Source organism: Vombatus ursinus, unplaced genomic scaffold (genome assembly GCF_900497805.2).
Source record: "Vombatus ursinus unplaced genomic scaffold, bare-nosed wombat genome assembly UNPS02015066.1, whole genome shotgun sequence".
Taxonomy (NCBI): Eukaryota; Metazoa; Chordata; class Mammalia; order Diprotodontia; family Vombatidae; genus Vombatus; species Vombatus ursinus.
In genome coordinates this window covers 8,768,197-8,775,672 of record NW_020954844.1, presented here as the reverse complement: position 1 = coordinate 8,775,672, position 7,476 = coordinate 8,768,197, and the positions used below count along the sequence as shown (strand labels likewise).

The window sequence follows — 7,476 nt, the reverse complement described above, 5'->3', positions numbered from 1 at the left end:
ATGCTGTTGAAGAAACTAAGGCCCTACCTATAGATCAAGATGGAGAGTGAGAAGACAAAGAGAGAATCATTCTCATCCTGGCTGCTAATTGTGGGCATGATTGTTCTAAGGGATACTGAGGCAGCTGAGTCAGAGGGTGGGATGGAGATACAGGGGTGGGAAGTTGAGAGCCTTACTAGTCTAAATAATCTAGTTGTGTGTGTTCTATTTCACACTATTCAAAATTGCAGTTAAAAGTATGGTCATTGGCTCCAGCCTACTGGAAATATTCAGTACAAATGTAAAGGAGAGAACTAATTCATAGGATTCATCCTATATATTCATTGAGACTTAGCTGAATAGAGCTCTGGGTCTGAAGTTTCTGGCCTCAGGAAACTCCTAGCCAGAGATTCCTACCTCTCACAAATCCTCTGATCACCCTGTCCTCTGTCTTCTGGAAACTTCCTATGCATTGACAAAAACAAATGCCCATCACATTCTCTGTTGAGGTCTTATTGTCTACAAGAAGCCTTTCTCAGTTCTCCTTATCCTTAGTGCCATCCAGACTGAGTGAAAAAGTGAGACCTATTCTCCTAAAACAGGAGCTGGGCCATCTCCAGTCATCTTGATCAATATCTGGCCACTGAAGCCAGATGGCTCGGGAGGAGAAAGTGAAGCTTGTGACTTTGCACAGCCCTCTCTCACTTAAATCCAATTGACTTGCAAGTCATGGTCCTCTTAGAGAGCAAAGGACAAACCACACACACACACAATCCATGCAATTCCTCTGAGACCATCCCCAACTTATCCCATACTTATCTTGTTTGTACATGATTATTTCCCCAATCACCCTGTGAGTTCCTTGAGAGCAAGTGCTGTTTTTTGCCTTTTTGGGGGGGAGGGGGTGTTATCTCTAGCCCTCAGCACAGCACCTGACACATAAAAGGCACTTGATAAACACTTGTGGACTAACTGACACACATCAGTCTCCATTCTGGGAAAGAAAAATACTTCCATAAGGCACAGGGGAGAGAAGGAAAGGGCATGTAGCCAGATTGATGAGGAGTTGCTATATCATCTCAAAGAATGTCCTCTGACCAGGGAGCCATATTATATATCTCACATAGATGGACTAGAATGCATGTATAGCTCTATGGGAGATACCCAAGTCCAGAAAAACAAGAGATTCTCCCCATCTCCCTTGTTACCAACAGCTAGAAGTATCTCAACAAAGCTATGGCTATAAGTGCTGTGGTTGATTCTAAAGGAATCCCAACCAAGTAAGGCTAATAATAATTATTATTATAAATCATTATAGTTATAAATTACTATATTAATGATTATAAATAGTAGTATCCATATAGTGCTTTAAGATTTACAAAGCATTCCAAGCATGAAGGACAACCACTGAAGAGGCAGGAGGAGGCAGAGTGTCACATAGGAGTTAACGGTAAGAACGGTTTGGTTGAGCTGAAAGGAGCATGGAGGAGTAATGTGTAGTAAGATTGGAAAGGGAAGATGTGGCAAGGTTGTAAAGTGCTTTAAATATTAAACTGTGAGATTTTTACTTGGCCCTAGAGATAATAGGAAACCACTGGAGTTTATGGAGTAGGGAGTTAGCATGGACAGATATATGATTTTGGGAAATTGCTTTGATCATTATGTAATAAGATCTTTTCCAAGTGAAGTGGAGGACATTAAAGTACGAAGAGGATGGATTGGAATGGGGAGAGACTTGAGGCAAGGAGGCCAATTAGGAGGCCATTCCACTAGTCAATACCATCCATAAAACAGAGTTCTCTTGACCTCCATGTTGTTTTCCCCAGAAGCTCGAAGAGGACAAAGAACACACAAGGGAAACCAGCCCTGGAGACCTCTAAATGTCCGCAGTCAGGATGTCTTACTGCACCAAGAGATCTCGGGGACTACTTTCCTTCCTCTTCCCATGCACTAGCATTCTCTGTCTACAGAATTGTGAGACCAATCTCCTGAACCACAGAGAAGGCTGCCTTGCCATCTCTGCTTAAAAATATTAGTTACACCGCAACCCTGATGTAGACAAAAACTGTTACACTTTCTGGGGCAATATCCTCCTGCACCTGCTCGTTTTCCTCTCCCACAACTTGGCTACATTAATACCTCAAATCTTCACAGTCATGTTTATACATTAATAGTATTTTTAAATATCAAAAGACAAGGTCATGGTTGGCAAAATGCTTACATCACCAGCCTCTGACTCGATGAGTCAACAAGGCCCTGCTGTGTGCTAAGTTATGTGGTCGGTACTGTTAGGAAAGAATGCTGCATGCCATGCCCTATCTGCACTGTCCTCCGGAAAAAGGACCCAGCCTGTCCAACTCTAGTTACACTCCTAACAATAGGAAGCATGGGAAGAAATCCTGGCATCATAAAATTTGATGCCCATCATTCCTCCCTTTTCTCACAATTAGCTTACCACAGCCTTGAGATGTGTTTCACAGCAGGGGGTGCAACAAAGTCTCTCTTGGATTTCACCATGATCAGCTCTATGGATGGTGTGCAGGGAAGCTTCTATGACAAAAAGGACCAACAGCTTGTGATCAAGGAGGCCTAGGTATCCCAGGCTCTGGAGGCCCACTACATTGAAGAGAAGCGTCAGAAGTTGGTGTACAGTGAGATCAACTTTCTCTGGGCCCTCCAGAATTGGATACAGAATGATACCAAGGGGGAAGGTAAGTCTACTTCAACTCTGTGCTATGAAGAGTTCTTCCCTAAGGCTCAGTACACACTCAGCCACATCAGCTTCTCAAGGCCCTAGCTCTAAGTCTTGGAACAAGTCCAGAGGACTTGTCTCCAGCCCTTGGGCTTTTGTTACTCACTAAACATCCTTAATCATTTAAAGCATGAAGTGTCAGGACTTTCCTAAATTCCTATGGCAAGAAATCTGCTGTCATTTTTACTTAAACATTTGTCCCCTTTTTCCTGCCATAGCCATCATGTCTTACTGTCTGTTTTACACATCTATTCTGTATTGTTACACACACCAAGTCATAAGTTCATTTACTTAAATTTATCTATCATGAGCATATACCTTCCCCTCTCCAGTATCTCTCTCTGTCTCTGTCTCTCTGTTTTTCTTTGTCTCTGTCTCTTTGTCTCTGTCTCTTTTTGTCTCCATGTCTCTGTGTCCTTTCGTCTGCCTATCTGTCTCTCTGCTTTTGTCTCCATTTCTCTCTGTCTCTGTGTCTCTCTGTCTGTCTGTCTCTCTGTCTATCTCTCTCCTCCCCTTTCTCAACTCACTCACCTAACCTGCACCCAAACTCTAGCAGATTGAGGGTTGCCAAAGGATTTGATCACCACTACAAATAACACTCTTAAAGTTCTAATGGTACTGCTGGTGGGAGGAATGCTGTCCTGCTACTGTGCGCTGTAGGCTCCCCATCTAACCTCTCATTTAACAAATCAACTAAGATGAATTTTGTATTAGTCAAAAACATGTACTAAAAAGACAAAATAAAAATAATAATATAACATTCCACTCATAAATAAGGGACACAATTTCTCACCAACACACAGTGTTTGGATTGAAAAGTGGATGCAAATCAAAATCAACATTTCTGCCAGCTTAGCCATAATTAGGCAATACCCATTTGCCCTATAGTCACTAAACCATTCTAGGGATCAGCATTCCTAGCTATTAAGTTCACAGCCTTTTCTCTGGGGGCATCCATGAATCTCAGAAAAGAATCTGGATTCTTACTTATTGAAATGCGTGGGTTTGGAATTTTGTCCATGCACCTACTTATCTAACAAGATCTCACCTCCTTCCCAACCGAGAACCATTGGAACACACATGATACAGGCAATTTTCCTGTCACCTCAAAAATCAGAAAAGTTCAACCCTAAGACACAACTAAACCTCAAAGTCCACCAAAAATAATCCCTTTCCTTCTGAGGCATGTAAAACAGGAATCTTACTTTAGGTCACCTCTTCCCAATCCAACCGAATAAATACTTCCTAAGCAACTATTTCCTAATCAATGTTCAAGGCACTTTGCTAGGAACTGAGAATATAAAAATAAACATTACACCATCTCTGCCCTCATGGAGATTACATTAAATTGTAAACACCTGCTTTGTTCTCAAATTAACTCTTTTTCTTCCCCTCCCCACTCAGATCATCACGCAGTGCAGTTCTGGTATGACTGTCACCTAGATGGAGACATCCATGTGAGCCGCCATTTCTGGTATGCTGTGGATGAAGAGGCTTTCTGTGGGGTAGATGAGCAGCTCAGGCACTGGGTGGCAATGAAACCTGAGGCTGAGTACTTCAGACCCTTCTGGGAAGTTATTTTTCCCTACAAGAAGATAAAATGCTACATGCAGGAAGATTGTGTCGAGCCATTGAGGAAAGTCCTGCAATACTCAAACATAAGAGAAAAAGGTGAGTCCCTGCTTCCCTCCCCCATATTCTCACAGGAAGTTCCCATCACTTCAACCAGAGGACTGAATATCTATAGTCCTGGGAGCTATCCAAGTCTCAGTGGGAAAATCCATAGCATAGCACTATTATTACTTCTTTTAGGAGGTGCATGGTGTGATAAAAGTCCCACTCTCTAAGTCCCATTCTTCATGATGGGATGTGATACAGGGGTCTGCAAGCCATTAAAACTAGGGATCCATTTAAAAAGATCTTGATGTGTGGGGGGGAAATATCAATCACTAACCCAAAGATGATCACTGTCACCCAGCCTTGCTAAGAGCAAAGATAATCATCACTAAAAGTCTGGTCACTAGCCAATGGTTTTGGTTCTGGTTTTGGTTTTTTAATCTTTGCCAAAAGCAAACTGTCTACTAAGCTGTGGGGAGGTCGTGAAGGAAGTGTGAACCCAGAGAGAGTCATGGGTGTTCTGAAGTGAGTAGAGATGGGGTAAAGAGCAGATTCCTACTAAGCTTTGGACTTGACCTTGGACTTGGACTTCTCTCCCTCCCTCTGCCATCAGTTCCCCCTGATGTGACCATATCCTGATATAATGCTCCTGATGGCAGAGTCACCCTCTTCTGCAGGGCCACTGGCTTCTACCCCCGCTCCATCATGCTTTACTGGGAAAGGGCTGGAGCACTGGGTGTGTGGGGACAGGAGAGCTCCAGTGGCACCCTGCCCAATGCTGATGCCACCTTCTACCTCCAAGTCACACTAGAGCTCCCACTCAGTGACCCTGGGACAGGTTACACCTGTGTGGTAGAGCACAGTGAGCTGAAAACACCAGGCATATTCCCAGGTGAGTACCTCATCCACATTAGTTGAATTCATCCCAAGGAGGACAGTTCTTGGAATTTCTTCCCCCATCCCCCCATTCACCACGCTCCCCATTGCCTTGTGGGGAAATTCTCACCTCTGATTATGTGTTGTCCTTTATTCCCGAAGTCCCTGGGAAGCCAACTATGAAGAGACCTTGGACCATGGCCCTAAGCATACTGGCAATTGTCATCCTGATACTGAGCTGCGTTGTGGCCTTCAACACATGGAAGAACAGGAAGACAGGTGTGTATGTGGGGAGATCTCAAGGAGATAGGAAAGTACAAGAGTAACAGATGGAAAGGACTTTACAAAGTGTAAAGGACTGTGTAGATGCAGGTGAAGGGAATGGAGTTGGAAATGGGGATGAATATGATAATGTTGATGATGGTCCTGAAGCTAATGGTGATGCTGAAGCTGATGATGGTGATGTCATTCCAATCAAGTTGCAGTACTGCTAGGAGGAAATCCCTCTTCAAATGGAATCTCCAAATCTCAGAGCTCAAAACAACTCCAGAAGTCATCTAGTAAAATCAGCATGCTCTCCATTCTGTTCCTTCTTCTGTGCCCATTCAAAACTTAGCCTAGTGCTTTTCCACTGGTGGTCTGACTGCTGGTGCAGTCCATCAGAGCTGTCATCACATTGCACCTCACTTATTGCAACCTAAGTTAATCCTGGTAGACAAAATAAAATTAGATCACCCCACTGATGTATGCTGAGGCTCAAAAATTCTCAATGAAATATGGAGGGGCTGCAACCGGTATTGGTAGAGCAGTTACTCACTCTGATAGAATCACAGATATTTTTTAAGTACTGTGGAATGGTGAGGATTACAATATGATTACAGTGTTGATGATGAAGATGGATATATAATAGCATGGAATGTATTACAAAGTAAAGGAACCCCCACCCAAAGGCCTTCACAAGTGAGATGGTAAAGAAGTGAAGTCACTGAGTAGGCAAGAGTTCTTTGGGAAGGTCACAGAGAGGCTGCAGTATGTGTGTGTGTGTGTGTGTGTGTGTGCATGCATGTGTGCACATACACATGTGCATACACATGAGCATGTGCATCTGAGCAATTGTACAAGTCAATTCTCATTGTCCTCATTATTTTCTATGACTCACTGGCATGGATGGTGGGGAGAGTGGAAATTGGGAAATGAAAGGAGACTTACCCAAAGATCTTGGTCCACAGGAACAACTTCACAAGGGCATGTGGAAGGACCTTTACCTCTTCCTCCTCTTCTTCTGCAATAGAAAAATGAGAATCCTGATGGCCTGAGTCTAAATCACTTACCCTTTGAGGGAATTCCCCATAAAATGAAAGATGGAGTCATTCATTGCACACCAAACCCTAAACTAAACATTAACCTCATCCCTAACCCTGTTTTTCCCCAATAAATTTCTCTGACCTGGACCTAAGACTGTGAAAAGAGACTGATCTCAGGGGAATAGACCTTCTTAGTCAAGAACATTTTCCTTAGGTGAGATATTCTTACCTGCCCATCTTGGGTACCATAGATCCACAGCCAGAAAATCCTTGAGTGTAGAGAGAGAGGTCTATAGATATGAAACACTTAGCTGGATCTATAATAAGTATGAGTGTCAGCACTTGGCAAGAGATGCCCTCTGGACCTTTAGAAGTTAAAACAGAATGACTTGAGCTCCTATCACCTCACATGTGGGGCTATGAAAGTGTAGAGATGTGATCTCATGATGTGACAGGGGTGGAGAGTCTGATCTTAAACCTCTCACTGACGTGAGAGGAAGGTGAAAAATAGTCCTCCGAAAAAGTGATGAATTCTTTAAGAAAGAGGTTATGTGTTTCTTCTCAATAGGCCCAGAAAGCAAAGACACACCTCTGTACTTAGTGAGACTCGTAGGGCTAGTATCATCCATAGCTCAAGGATAAAAAGATAACACACTTGGGGCAGCTAGGTGGCTCATCGGATAGAGCACTGGCCCTGAAGTCAAGAGGACCTGAGTTCAAATCTGACATGAGACCAAACACTTGACATTTAGTACCTGTGTGACTCTGGGCAAGTCACTTAACCCCAATTGCCTACAAATAAAAAATGAAAAAAAAAGATCGCACACTCCTAGAACATTATAGATTGAAGGGCAGACATTGGAAAGAGGGCCAGATTGGGAATCAAAGGACCTGGGTTCAATTCCCAGCAACTCCACTTACTAATAGTGTGACCTTGAACAAATCATT

At 43.2% G+C, this 7,476-nt stretch overlaps 1 pseudogene; it reads left to right on the top strand.

Annotated features, from left to right (window-relative positions):
- Window positions 1-6,515, top strand: LOC114031090 (annotated as a pseudogene).
- The last annotated feature ends 961 nt before the right edge of the window (window positions 6,516-7,476 follow it).